This window comes from Photinus pyralis, unplaced genomic scaffold (genome assembly GCF_008802855.1).
Source record: "Photinus pyralis isolate 1611_PpyrPB1 unplaced genomic scaffold, Ppyr1.3 Ppyr1.4_unclustered_Scaffold2863, whole genome shotgun sequence".
In the NCBI taxonomy this organism is placed as follows: domain Eukaryota; kingdom Metazoa; phylum Arthropoda; class Insecta; order Coleoptera; family Lampyridae; genus Photinus; species Photinus pyralis.
Window position 1 is genome coordinate 1 of NW_022171281.1, and position 15673 is coordinate 15673.

Here is a 15673-nt window from a genome sequence, read left to right on the forward strand (position 1 = left end):
CCTGAAAGTTCTGTCGCTGGAGTGGGATAGGACGTCTCATCGACACCAAATGCGAGGAGAATCCTACCAGGCTCCTCCCTGCGAAAGAACTTCATCCATATACTCATCCTGAAACCAGGATTTTGTCTCTGGAGGCGCTTCAAAATGATGTCCGTGTCATCCGGGAGCCCGTACAACACAGCCATCACCTTGGTTACTATCGGGACGTGAATCTGAACTTTCCGCGACACGCCATCCCAGGTCCTCTCCAACCAGCCCAAGGTCCACTGGTCCTCGCATTCGGCCACGATGGCACTCTGCGGATTCCAGCGGAACCCTGCCAGCCGAGGAAAGGGCCCTCCCTCCATCTGGTCTACGACTGCATTCAACATGCATGAGGGCCCGGCTTGTTGGTCCCTCTGACGAGGAGCTCAGAAAGGTTTTATCTGAAAGTTACACACATGGCTCCCAGCCCCTTCCCAAAAGAACGGAGCCACCACTCGGAGGTCGCCCGGTATCCGAGGGGCACCGTTATCGAAACTGCACCCCAGTGCCACGCAGTCATCGGCACGGTCGCTAACACCTTGACTTGGGAGGTTGGTCCGCGGCGACGACCTTCGTCGCTACCAGTCTGGGTTTTAGCCCCGACGAGCCACTTATAATCGTCACTACCCACACCGAAGCACGTACGATCATTCAGGTGTCTGTATTGGATTTCCCCTACTCGCCACCCGGGGACGACCCCGATGGGTGCTTAACCACACGGGCTCAGAGCACTTCACTTCTATCTAATATATTAAAGGGGTAGAACAATATGCTAGTTATAATAATTGGAACTATTTTCAGAAAATTTGGGTATACTTCGCAGAATAACTACAAACATTAACTTAGCAAGGGTGTTTATGGTTGTCGCCTACTATTTCTATAGTTCGCGTCTTTGAAAAAAGCAAACTGTGAATTTTCTGGCGCAGGATAAAATTGGAATTGTAAGGTATATAGTATTTTTTTCTTTTTTTTAAATACCATTAGGTACTTACATTGGATCAAAGAGAAGTATTTTTGGCTGTATTTCAAAAATAGAAAAAATGTAATATACTATGTTTGGATTCGTTATTCTCTTGTGCAAGCTCTAAATATCACATTCCGTCGGTTTCAGAATATTGCTCGTGATCTTGGGGTGGAAACACTGTTGAAAACAGAAAATGGAAATACCTAAAAAAGAGCGTTTGTTACTTATCTCTATGTGAAATTATTGCCTAGAAACACATTAACGAAGAGACCGAAATTGTGAAAGTTCTGGAAACGTAACATCCATATTTGGGACATCCGGTTTATTGATTGAACTAAACAAAATATCTTGGTCCTTTCAAGTATTAATTTTTTTAAATAGTTCGACTTGGTAGACTAGAATTTAGGGCATCAAATAGAAATGGTTGGACTGATATGACATTGCAAAAAGTCTAGTGCAGGGGTAGTACCAAAAGCTATTTGTTGTGGTGGGATGGCTAGGCATTTTTACTTTCACCTCATCCACATCTCTCCAACTCCATATTGATCATACTACATAACACTAATTTTTAACAAATAGCTTTTAACACGGGCTTCGGGATGGGAAAAAATAATTAACTAACCGAAATTAATAGTTTGCCCGTATTCCTTTTACGGTAGACCATAGCGAGTAATGTAAGTTATGTTTCAGCGTCTTCTGCATTTCGGGAAGGATGTCATTTCCGAGATATCCATGACGGAGAAATAAATGGACGATGGATGGACGATATATGGGGATACCGAGCCGATATTTACGATCTGTATTTAGTTAGCAGGTAGGTTTCATTTTCTGAACGAGCAGCTGGAATTATTGTCAAACTACCTAAAATGATCAAATGTTACCCAAATAACCTTTTTTTGTAACTCATAAATCAAAAGGCCTGTTTCTTTGTGTTTCCATATTGATTAAGTTTATTTCTTCAACATGAGGATAGACAGACGGATGGAAGAACAATACACTGAAATAAAGCCTTTAAAGATCGATAGAATTGACTGCGCCATGAATATTGTCAATTCTTAGCATATCATCGTCTATTAAATAATAATCACCTATTGGTGACGCATATAAGCCTTTGATTGAAAGGAAGTGGCAGTTCCTATTGTAAAGACGATTTGGTAGGTAATCTCTGGCAATGATAACAATGTGGCGTGGTCGTTGGCAGTTGGATACTTCCCAACTTACGGTCAAATCGAGGCCAAAGAAAAGACATCAGAGGCCTGGTTTTGGATACAGAAAAGCATCAAAAACTGACAGCAGAAACAGATGCGTACCTACGCAGGACCTTAGGGTGGTGCCCGAGTGACGTTTGAAAAGACAAAGAGCAACGCTGAGGCTCGGCCGGTACGGCACTGGAAAGGGTGACGCGAAAAGAGCCTAAAGTAAAAATTTTTATGACTTCCGGAAAATAGGAGACTGCACGGAGCTTGTTCGACATAACCATACCGAAAATGGTCGTCAAAAACAGGAGCCACTTATTGGTGGAACGATAAGGAAAAAGGAAAAGGTCAACGTGTTTCATTCCTCCGACGCCCCGAGAGATACCGGAGGCGGGCTGCTGAGCAAACAACGGGAATGTAAGAATGGGTAAAGTTAAGAATGGGAAAGGAAGGAACGGAGTTAGGATAATGACACGGAAGTCTACTGCTCTAGCATTCGCATCGTAGATTTCAACATATGCGAAGCTACATACGTGATAAAACCCTCGACAGAACAGTCGGCAGCGAGATCGAACCCACAACCTCCAGAATAGTAATCGGCAACGCAACGATTGCGCCACCGGATACGATCAACGATAAAGTGGCGGTCCTTTGAACCAGATGCGTGACGGTTAGACAAGCGGTGATTAGATACGAGTGCGAGTGATGAATGACAGTAAGAATCGTATGTTGAACTCGTTGTGCAAAGTACTGGGAACGACTCGAGGAATGCTGTACAGGATCGAAATGTTGTTGGCAAAATAGATATACTGTATTTTTACCACAGTAACTCATGCAGTCCAGAAACGGACAGGCGCGACCCAGTGCAGCGCTCCTACGCCCACGGCAGAAGAGATGATCACAGCGACAAAGAAGATTTCGAAGAAGGCTACTAATCCCGCCGCTCTGCTTCCGCAATTCTTCATTAAACTTGTACAGTTGAGACCTTGGTTTTTAAGACGGCATTCAACATGATTCTTGAGCAGGACTACCAGGGCTAGAAAATGCAGTCTTGAACTCAAAAAAAGAGGCCGGGACAAGTAGAACCATTACGCTTATCAAGCATGTTCGGAAGTTTCTTGAGAGACTGCTAAGGCACAACACGGATTCCGAAAAAACCAGGGACAAGGGACCGGGACGAGTTAGGAGAATTGGTGAACTAGGACAGACGCCCTTGGAGAACGCGGTTGATGAGGGTGATGGCAACCATTAAATATCTGGACGACGACGCCGTTAACTCAACCAACGGAGCCAACGGAGGTCCGAATAGAATCGATAGAAAAAGCACCAGTGTGGCGACATCTACAATTTATAGTTAACAGTTACCTTACAGGCTGGAATATCGCAGTAAGGTCTCTATATGACAAGATCATACGCATTTAAGACTAAAAAGGGAGAGGGTTATCGTAGAACACAGTCCTCCGAAGTAAAAACAAAGTGTCTCTCGTAGTTAGACTATTAGCCCGTACTGCCATTGTTTTGGGTGGAGTGATGGTTCCATTCGATCGGGAAATTAAGTTCCTCGAATGAAGGTCTATGTAACCTCATATCTCATGCAAGAAGTAGTCCGACATGTAATTGCAGGGTAACTGGCTAACTGCTAAGGATTCTAGTGAGTTTTCGGAGGACTAAGCGAAGGGAAAAGAAGAGCACTAGCCACGCCAGTTATCAATATTGTGTGAACGAGAAATGGGGGGGGGGGGGGTAGCAGCAATAATAATAATAATTATTATTATTTTTCATTAGGTTTTCCAATAATTTACAAAAAAGAGAAGAAAACAAAACATTTGTATTGTACACCCAATGAAATAAGGATTCAAGCTCAGACAACTGACTCAAAGCCAGACGTCAAAGGACGAGAAAAATCAAAGGGGTATTTCTATACTACATAGGACAATGGATTTGAGGACTGCGGTAAAGCTATCGATGAAGGTGGATAAAATAGTGTATGCTGATATTATATGAATCGTGCTATAGGGCGAGACGAAGTGGCAAGTTATATAATGAAATTCATCACCAACGTCGCCAAGGATGCAGAATACTGTAGGTGAGAGAGAAGGGAAAACTAAGAGAGCAAACTCGCTCTATGTCGCTTCTGTTGACCGCATTCAAATTAAATTGAAAGAACCAATCAGATGCGGAACCGTAAGAGATAGCTTGCCCTCTTAGTTTTCGCTTCTTTCTCACCTGCAGTATCCATGCTCAGCATTGGCATGCGCAGTCCATTTATTTATGTCGATGATTAAACCATACGATTGTACACTGGCATCGAGTGTTCCCCTGGCCAACTTTGTAGATCTCCAGATATCGTGCAAGGGAACTCTTACAATTTACAAGAGCGCAACATTTAAAACTTTTTGCATTTTTAGGTGAATCTTATTAGTGATTACATGAAATGTATCTTGCAATTTTGAAATTTGGATTAAATACCCCAAACAACATAAAACTTCCTTTACAGAAACGTTACTTTTAAACGTTGCGTCAATCGACTGGACCATTCTGTCATTTTCATATTTCTTAATAGAGCTGAAATTTCAAATTTTCCACTTTATATAGGTACCTACCCGTACAGTCGAAATCAACAGAAGACGAGGATTCGAATGGGTGACGATCAGGACACTCACATAATAAAAAAATAAGAAAATTCCTCAAAAACTAAGAACAAAGATTTTCGACACATATGTACTGCGAGGTATCAATGGAGCACAAACATGAACTCACAAGACAAATGATAAAAGGTCCATGCTGAGCATAACACTGGAAAACAAAACAACAACGAAACAAATGGATAAAGCAAAAAAACCGGTAGGACCATAACACAATTAAAATGGGTTCATGCTGGTCACATTGCAAGAATAAAAGGCAACCGCTGGAACGGAAAAATGATAACATGGAGACCCTGGATGGAGATTAGGGGAAGAGGTGGACCAAACATGCGCTGATATGATGACGTGAAAACCGTGCAGGACTGAACTGGAAGGCATCTAACAAAGACAGAGACAGATGCAAGAAAAAGAAGGAGACCTATTCTCAATATTGGGCGCAAATATGCGTTTAAGAAGATAAGAAATAGGTATAAGTACCGCTGTCCATCTTTAATACCGCAATCGCCTTCTATAATGTTGAAGTATAGGGTTGCTGTATTGTACTTAAGAAACAGAAAATTAGAAATTTGCAATAAATTTGTAATTGTCTGAAAATAGAGGATTCTGCATTTTCTTAGGAAATATGTTCGGTTAATTCATTAAAGACAATGGCCTTATTATCACTACAGTAATTAGTAATTACTATGCCATATGTGCGTCCTTGTAGCTTGCTGAGAACAATAAATAAAGTTGATTAACATCCAAAATTAAGTAAATATAGGTAGGTACCTAAGGTGCTTATTTACACACCAGCAGAAAACGATGCACCTAAAATTATCGCTGAAATACCACACGTGCAATTATCACTATAATTCGTTCCCATTGGCGCAGCAATTTGAAATCGAGACATTTCACTGGTTGAAATGTGACAAATGTTAGATGAATTGAATAGTCATGGAAATTTTAAGAAGGCATGCACGTGTGAGGAAAGATCAAGTTTGTTATGCACCTTAAATTAACTAATGTAACAGTTTAGTTTATTTATATTCAAATTTCAAAATTACCGCTTGCTACGTTAGGCAGGATATAGGTGAGATGGCGTCACTTGTACGCGTGCTTCTTTCCTCGCGCAGAATCGCGTAATTTTTTTCACTTCATTTCCGTTTTAAAGCCAACGAGGTTGTACTTGTAGAGCGTGGCATTGTGAATTCTTCTAAAACCAGTGGGTAATATTTGCCATCATTCACGTAAAATCTCTGGCAATTTTTCCTGTTTATTGGCGTTGTCGAGTAGAGTAACTCAGAAGCCGTTTTCTCCGTTGTGAGGCTATATCTGGTGGAAGTTCATCGCCCTACCTACATGTAAGTGAAATGGCGTTGGCTTTCTTTTACGTTATGTTATCTAAAATTCTTTCAGATTCACAACCTCTTGGATAATTTCCATATTTCATTGATTTAAGTATTTTTCATTACCCTCCTGACGATTTCAGGTATGTTATTAAAAATCTCGTTAAGGGAGTGTTACATCTTCATTACTTTTAGGGGGTCCATGTAGTAGACGAATTCTTGTACCGGTCAATCCATGTAGTAGATCAATCCTTGTACAGACGAATCCTTGTATGTAAATGAATTTGCATCTTGCGAATATTCCGGAGTACGAACACCTGTTGATTGCCGGCAGCTATCCGGCGTACCACCGAGTAGATAAGCGCTAACACCTAAACGATACCGGGAGCGACCAGCTGATTGTGGAATTTTCGGAAGATACGATCTTTTACACAACCTTTTTTATTTGCTTCAATACCGTTAATCTAGTGTAACCTTCCGACGATTTATGATCGGAGCTTTGTATTTTGTTCGCATCAAGTGTTTGAGGTCGTGGCTCTCTTCAAGAGCAACGCACCTGTATTTAACATATGGGTAAACGAGCTGGCTACGAGTAAGCTATTTTTGGCCCTTCCGGCTCATATAATCGTTCCGAGCGTTGTAGCTTGGGGTTTGTTTTTTTGTGTTACAGAACTGGAACTTCGAAGGAGAGCTCTTTTTCGGAGAAGACAGCGTATGTGTTATTCAAGGTAAGATTTTTAATTTACTTGTACCCAGTGTTGCCTATATGAGTTGTTATTCGGGTTAACTTAATTCAATCTTTTAATCCATTGAAATCTTAACTACATTTTTGCTCGATCATTGTTGTAGGGGTCTGGTAACGTAATTATTAGGGAAGTGTTCATGAATTTATTTGGGGATTATTTTTTTGTCATTTAAAGTATTTGTTATTGTCGTATTGAAGATACATTTTATTTGCCGATCCTGCACCGTTTTGTCAGGATTAATAAATCAGAATTGCTCGTAGTGAATTTATTATTTGGCTCTCTTGTGTTTTCCCAATTTCTATACAGGAGAGGTCAGAATTTGTGCAAAATTGGGTGGCGCTCAACTAATCATTTCTAGTAACTACCATAGATCAAAAACTTATGTTATATGCCCAAACGAACAAACCGCTGTGGAAGATTCTCATCTCGAGCCCTTCTTTTAATTAAGAATCTGAGCTAGCTGGCCGTTTATGCGGCGGGGTTTGAGTTTTACAGCGCCGAACTAACCTCACGTTATACTAACTTTTACCAATAAGCAAATAAGATGCGGGATATGAAAAATTTGATATAAATTCTGAACCAAACATTCTTTAAAGCAAGAACAAATTGTCTGATTGAGTTACCTTTTTGGTACAAAGGGGTACAATATACAGGGTGTTACACGACCGTTCGAAAAAAAAAATCGGGTTGTAGAGGGCATCAAAACAAGCACTTTTTCCAAATAAACCGAGGGTCCAACGTGTTTCGTTTGGGAGCCACCCACCAAAGAGTGTTGAAATCTGCATTTCTTCTTTAATTTTTTTCTCAGCAACCATAAGAGTTACAAAGTCGGGTGGCATGTCTTTGAATAGGTTTTTGGGTATGCTCTTTCCGATTTTGCATTTTTTTTTTCAAAATTCCTACCCCTAAAGGGCGCACCCCTAAACTAGGGTGCAAAAAAAAATTCTGATTTCGACGAAATTTGGTATCTGGGGTTTTTTTAACATGAAAATCACGAATCTGAAATTAGTTTTTGAAAATTCGAAAAAAAAAGTTCCACTACAATTCTTGGCGGGACAACGAAAATAGAGATAATTCCACGAAATTTGTTGTGTACATACTAAACGAGTTAAGGAACAAAACTGTCGAACAGTTTTTTTAAATAACTTTTCAAACAAAAGTTATACTCATTTGAATGTTGGTCCTTCGGGTCGCGAAGTGTCCCAAGCCTACTAGTAAGCCATAATTTCGCATGTGTTGGTTGACAATGTTGCAAAAACAAAAGATTAACGGTTTGAGTCGATATTTTGTTATTTGGAATTAATTCGGTCATTAAATGATTAAAAAATTCGATGTATCGATTAAAACACATACCAAGGTATCTTAAAGCGCTGATCGATTATTTATTATCTAAATAAGGTAGGGGAAAAAGTCAAATCACTTTCCGTATGATACTTTTTCACTATGATCGAAAATTTTTGTTCGACAGTTTTGTTCCTTAACTCGTTTAGTATGTACACAACAAATTTCGTGGAATTATCTCTATTTTCGTTGTCCCGCCAAGAATTGCAGTGGAACTTTTTTTTTCGAATTTTCAAAAACTAATTTCAGATTCGTGATTTTCATGTTAAAAAACCCTCAGATACCAAATTTCATCGAAATCAGAAATTTTTTTTGCACCCTAGTTTAGGGGTGCGCCCTTTAGGGGTAGGAATTTTGAAAAAAAAATTGCAAAATCGGAAAGAGCATACCCAAAAACCTATTCAAAGACATGCCACCCGACTTTGTAACTCTTATGGTTGCTGAGAAAAAAATTAAAGAAGAAATGCAGATTTCACCACTCTTTGGGGGGTGGCTCCCAAACGAAACACGTTGGACCCTCGGTTTATTTGGAAAAAGTGCTTGTTTTGATGCCCTCTACAACCCGATTTTTTTTTTTTCGAACGGTCGTGTAACACCCTGTATTGGCACAAACGTCGAAACGAAATGGAGGCATATCATTTATAATTTATTTTTATTCTTGTGTTAATGAGGGATGTACGATTTCAACGGGTCAACTACTGACAAGTTAATAGGTTCTTTTTAACCTTTCAACACAATTTCTTCTAATAAAAGCTTTTTGATACAATTGTACAATTTAATTGACCAATTGTAATTAACTTTCACACTTTTAGAAACGTGGGAGAGACCAGAAGCAATGGGGGCTGCTACTGCTCATTGTGACGTCATAGCCCTCCCTAAAATCCTGACATACGCACATGATGGAGGTACAGAAGCTGTCAAGAGATTATGTTTCGCCGCCTTTTTCATCATGGCCGTTATGGTTCCATTGAATATTATACAAAAGAGATTTGTTCCTCTTGTAAACAATACCTACCTACCTACTAAACATGAATGGAGAAGTATTTTCTTATAGGGTTGGGTAAGTAACGTTTAGCAAGGTACCTACTACCTCTATTTATATCTTTTTAAATTTGCAGGAACACGCTTACTACCCTACTTCTTGCAGAACACCTGCTCATCAGTATTGGAGACGTTCAAGATCAACAATCTAGACTCGTTTAACTTACTGTACTTTTTTATTGTATAGTTAGGTAGTTGCATAACAGTAGCTAGATATACATACCTACTGTCGGTATTGATTTTTTAATACCACCCAAAATGTTACTGTATCTAGTTATAACACTATATTCTATCTTTTGAAACTTAATGCAATAATGGCTCGTCCGGTTTTAGGCTAGGACAACGAACATTGCAACTTACCAAATCACAATTTGTATATAATAACATAATTAATTAGTAGTGGTGGTATCAATTTGCAAATTATGTACCTACTGTGACGTGGTATCTAAAGGGCGTCATACACATTAAGTTTAAGGGAAACATACCTAATCTATATAACATTCTAGAACCTACAAAATGGCGGAAAGTACGGGGTGACCAAATGAGAATGATGTGGCCCTCAAATTACCATAGCGGGTCGTAAATCTTTGGAGTGAAACATTTTTTTAAATAAAAGGGAGTAAAACGAGCATGCTTGAAATTTTACGGCAACCACTAAGGAGCGGCACACGAATTCTAAAACAGGGAAAACCGAGGGGAAAATGCTCCTACGTATTTTTTTGTTAAACTTTTAAAACTTTTTAAATTGTAGTCACAAAAAATTCTGCCAAATTTTTCCTACTTCATAGATTTCCAAAAACTTACCAGATATCGTTTAACAGTCAATACACCGGTGTTTCCAAGAGCGTGACTAGAGTATTAATTTAGATACGGTATCGCGGTTTAGAGTGATTTTTGACTGTTTCTCCAAAAAATTTAAATGGAACTTTTTTTATTTTTACCTATACAGTGCGTTCAAGATAAGAGAGTAATCTCAAGATCTCTTTTATTTGGCAAGATACGAAAAATGTGTCATTTATAATTGTATATGTAACTTTACGATCTATCTGATCGAATATTCAAACTTCCGGTAGCACTTTCGGCTTAACCGGAAAAAAGCGGAAATTGATGCAACTTTTGTTTTTCAAATGCAATACCTATGGTTTTTACGATATTTGAAAAGAGCAATCAATTCTCAAATTGTCAAAAATGAAGAAACTGGTGAATCAATATTTAGAAAATTTATGAAAAGCAAAAGCATCAATTTCTGGTTAAACCCAAAGTAATGCAGAAAGTTTGAAAATGCGATCAGATAGTTCGTTACGTTACATATAAAATTATATTAGACACATTTTTTGTATCTCGCCAAATAAAAGAGATGCCTATTGAAGTGATCCTCTTATCTTGAACGCACTGTATAGCATTAGAAAGTATAAAGATGCCTACATCCATGAGACACTTTCTGACAAGAGAAGGACAATAAATAAATAAATGAATAAAGACCTAATCAAATAGCCGTTTCTTGACATTCTTTAATCTGCACTTGTTGAATCGCGAAAACAAAGTAATCTGGAAACAAAATGCTGTCAAACAGTATCGTAGTTGATAGTTGAATATTGATTACAACAGATTAATGCTTCATAAGTCATATAAATTGGTTTTACTGGAAGGATGGTAGAGGAAACTTTGTAGCACTCATCCTAGGAACAACCCTTAGGCTACATTTTATATGCCTTAAAAGTAGACTTTTAAACCAATCAAAACTCATAGTTGGTAGGTTTCCTCATAAAATTTTTTGAGAAAGCTTAACAATTTCAATGTTTTCATACAACTAAATATTGAACATTTTATATTCAAAGCTATAGATACTCTAGCTGAAAAAATGAATTACAACAATTGTTTAAACTATACCTACCTTTTCAACTTCAATTTGGGACGACGAAACAAAAACCAATTTGAATTTCTGTAAAGGAAGCGTTCCCGCAAACGTAACATACTGTTCCATTTAAATTTTTTGAGAAACGGGTCATAATCTATAGGTACACTACACCGAAGCGCCATCTAACGGAAATCAATAACCCTGATCGGATAATTCCGACGTGCTTGCGGTATCCAGTGTACACTCAAGTTCTTAAAAATCTAGCACAATATTGATATTCAAGTTTAATTTTACCTCCTCTTATTATTATTTCCTTTACGATAGGTATAGCTGTAGTTAACCACACGTATATGCTTCCATCATTTGATATTTTAACAAAAACCTCGTTATCTGTTTTGAAGTGTTTAGCGATGTATGAAACCAGTTCCTAGCATTTCTCTCTTGCGTGCATTTAGTATATGGACGAATTGTAAATATTAGATGAGATTAACTGATTTATTACTCCCTGATGGCCATTTGGCCACAAATATAGAGTGTATAATTTTCATGTATAACTTAATTCAATTAACGATACTTTGGTAATTACGAGTATAAACATGCAAGTTTGAATTGAGCGTTAATTTTATAGCAACGTCCAAAATGGAGCGTTCACGAAAGCTCCTTTAATATACTGTAGACTGCACTGGTACCTAAAGTTGACTGGGCTCCGATCCATCTAAAAAAAATTCTAATCTTGAGACCCACGCACAAAAATATTAAAATACCTACTATACCTAGGTGCTATAAAGTTTGTTAGCGTTATCTAGAAAACACCGGGTGGAGATCGGCTTACTAGTTTCTCCTTTTTTTTCATTAACATAGGTATGTAATATTATGTGCGATGCCACGCAAATAGTCATGCATGTTATATTGATGTCAACGTTTTCAGCAAGCTGTTTGTTTCTGTGAGCACACTCTCTGTGGTTTTTACGAGTAGGTACTAGCTCGGGTACTAGTTGATTTTTGCACGCCTGCATATTGTACGATTCGCAATTGGTCCTTGTCCCCTATGGATTGCTCCAATAAATTTCCAGATATTCGGATGGTCTACAGAAATCTTTGGCAACCTCTTACTAAATTGTTGGTTTTTGGCAAAACATTCTTAAAATATATAAAAATCGAGGGTTTAAGCGATGGTGGCGTCATTGTGGACTCCCTATATCCACGTATACCTACCTTCGAAATAATAGACAATTGGTTGTAGGTATCTCTGGTGCCAGAATTTCGTGATCGCATAACATTTCAAAAGCTTCGACTACGTATTGCATAGGAACAAAATGCGGTCGCAAAAGAAAATCTAACTTGCAAAGCAAAATCTGCATCTGTTTCGTATCTTGCATGGTAAACAATTGGCAACAAAGATGGGACACAGTCACAGTTTTAAACGTACCGTCGACATACCAATGATTCGAATTCAGCTCGTACTAAATATTAACAGAAACGGATAAGATTAATAGGTCAGCCAATTGGAAACTTCGAGTTTTCTAACATTAAAGAAAGTGGTCCCACCAAGAATGTTTAGTTCTCTTTGGTTTTAGGTTTAGTTCATGTAGCCCCACCCCATTAGCGACAAACCATTACTATCACAATTGCGGAGATGTACATTAATATTGTAACGGAAATGCTCCAGAATTCTCTGGAATTTTCTACGCGTATTCGAGAATGTACTGGACTTACATTGCTTGCGTGTATAAATGGTTGCGGACCGAACATCGCGGCAGTCTACTACGGAACGAGTACGTATGAAACATCGAGCGCGAAAATCTGAAATAAATTGCGAAGTGTGAGTGATATAAATAATCGATATAAATTGTACGGATTTTATAGTGTTTTAGTTTTGTTTAATAAATATTGATATAAATCGAACCCGAATTTATAAATAACGTTACATTGGTGTCAGGTGTGGAATTAATTAAATTAATTAAAACTAAAATGGAAGAAACGATGCTCAATTTGCTCCAGCAAATCCAAAATGGTCAACAGGTGTTGCAACGAGAAAATAAAGAAAATTCTAGAAATATTCAAGAGAAGTTCGAGAAGTTGGAAGAAAATTCTAGAAAGATTAATGAAGAAAATTCTAGAAATTTTGAAGAGAAGTTCGAGAAAATGGAAGAAAATTCTAGAAAGATTAATGAAGAAAATTCTAGAAATATTCAAGAGAAGTTCGAGAAGTTGGAAGAAAATTCTAGAAATGTTGAAGAAAAAGTTGAAGATAGAATTACGGAAGTTTCCAAAACATTTAAAGCAACATTCGTTGAGATTGAGCACAAGTATGAAGAGCTGCGCGAGCAATTCTTGCGACTGACTACGGAAGAGCGTACTAGTAGTGTCCCAGTTGAATTACTGATGGACCGTCTTTTTGAGGTGCCACAGTCTACTCATTACAAGAAGGTCGACCCAGAAACAAATACAAGAGTAGAAGGCGACGTTCAGCAAGCCCGAGTAAAGCCACCTACTTTTGATGGTAAGATTCCTTGGACCACGTAAGTTCGACAGTTTGAAGCAGCGGCTGCGGCAAATAAATGGACTCTTCAAGACAAAACTACAGCCCTGATTCTTGCTCTGAGAGGAGATGCTCTGGATGTGTTGAGGACCATCCCCGAGGATCAACAGAACTTCCAACAAATAGTAGCGCGACTCGAAATGCGATATGGCGATAGACACCTTCAGCAAGTTTACTATGCCCAAGTCAAGAACCGAATGCAGAAACCTGGAGAAAGTTTGCAGGAACTTGAAGCGGACATCGCTAGACTGATTCGATTGGCATACCCTACGGCACCGGAGAGCTTTCTTGATCAACTGACTGTACAAACATTTATCGATGCCGTTCGTGATGGAGATGCCCAGCAGGCTTTGAGACTGGCTAGGCACGACAAAATTGAGAAAGCTTTGGCCCATGCGTTAGAATTCGAAGCCGCCAAGAAAGCTAGTCATGGAAGTGCGCGAGTACGTATGGTGGAACCTCGCAGTGACAGCCGGGTAAGAACCATCGAAGAGGAAGGTGGTTCTGAAAGTTTTGAAGAAAAGGTCAGTAAAGTAGTGGAAGAAACGGTCAGTAAAGTAGTGGAAGAAAAGATCAATAAAGCAATACAGTCACTGGCAAAGAAACGTGAACCACGGCGAGATTGGACACGTTCGCCGCAACTGCCAAAAACCATTGCAGCAGCCGGAAAACTAAGAAAGGTCGACAGGAAGGGGCTATCGTCGACCTGCAGAAACAAAGCCCCGGTCTGCACTGTAAACATTACGTCGTCTGGAAAAGTTCACAATAATGCAGACGCTTTGTCAAGAAGACCGTGCAAGGACAACTGCACACATTGTTCTAAAATAGAAGACAAGATTGGCCATCTCCGACGAACAACTGTAGAGAGTGAGGAATGGAAGCCAAGCGAAATCAAAACGGCTCAAGAAAACGACCCAAGTATAAAAACTGTTCTGAATTGGATGCGCCACGGACAAAGACCAGACTGGCAAGACATTAGTGCCACAAGTCCTGAAGTAAACAGTTATTGGGGCCAATGGAATAGCCTGACTCTGAAAGACAACCTGTTGTATAGGACCCTTGAAAGTGAAGATGGCACCGAATCGACGCTGCAATTAGTAGTACCTAGAAGCAAAATGTCGGAAGTATTGCGAAAATTGCATGACGGCGCTTCCGGAGGACACTTTGGTATTACGAAAACGTTGCAAAGGGTACGTGAGCGATTCTATTGGGTCAACAGTAAAGAAGATGTCCGGCGATGGTGTCAAAAATGTGAGTTATGTGCTACTGGAAACGGACCAGTTTCCAAGAAGAAGGCACCCATGAGGCAGTGTAACGTTGGTAGTCCGATGGAACGAGTTGCTATCGATATCGCAGGACCGTTTCCCGAGACAGATGGCGGAAATAAATATATCCTAGTCGCTATGGATTATTTCACAAAGTGGACTGAAGCTTACGCCATTCCAAACCAAGAAGCAGCAACAGTTGCAGAAGTGTTGGTAAAGGAGTTCTTTACACGTTTTGGTGTTCCTATAGAAATCCATTCAGACCAAGGAAGGAACTTTGTATCGGCTTTGTTCCAAGATGTTTGTCGATTGGTAGGAGCCAATAAAACCAGAACAACACCTTTGCATCCTCAGTCAGATGGAATGGTTGAGAGAATGAATCGAACGATGGGTAAATATCTTTCAAAAGTCGTGGCAGAAAATCAGAAAAATTGGGACCAGTACCTCCACCTGTTCCTTATGGCATATCGATCAGCCGTCAACGAGACCACGGGTCAGACTCCTGCCTGCCTTATGTTGGGTCGTGAGCTACGCCTTCCATGTGATCTCGAGTTTGGGCGTAAACCCCATGAAGAATATGTCGCAGGTGAAAATTATGTTGACCAACTAAAGGCGAAGATGAATGACATTCACGACTTGGCTAGAAGTCATATTCAGATTGCCAGCGATCGCATGAAAAATCAATACAACCTCCGCTCGGCCAATGAAACTTTTGAAGCTGGAGAT

General features: G+C 39.4%; 1 long non-coding RNA gene across 2 annotated transcripts; it reads left to right on the forward strand.

The window, feature by feature from the left end:
- The first annotated feature begins 1668 nt into the window (after window positions 1–1668).
- Window positions 1669–12281, forward strand: LOC116181916. Of its 2 annotated transcripts, none has more exons than XR_004147376.1 (3): window positions 1669–1802; window positions 9054–9301; window positions 9360–12281. It is a non-coding gene; the product is annotated as an uncharacterized LOC116181916 (long non-coding RNA). The 2 variants fall into 2 exon arrangements; XR_004147377.1 differs by lacking the exon at window positions 1669–1802 and adding an exon at window positions 6822–6882.
- The last annotated feature ends 3392 nt before the right edge of the window (window positions 12282–15673 follow it).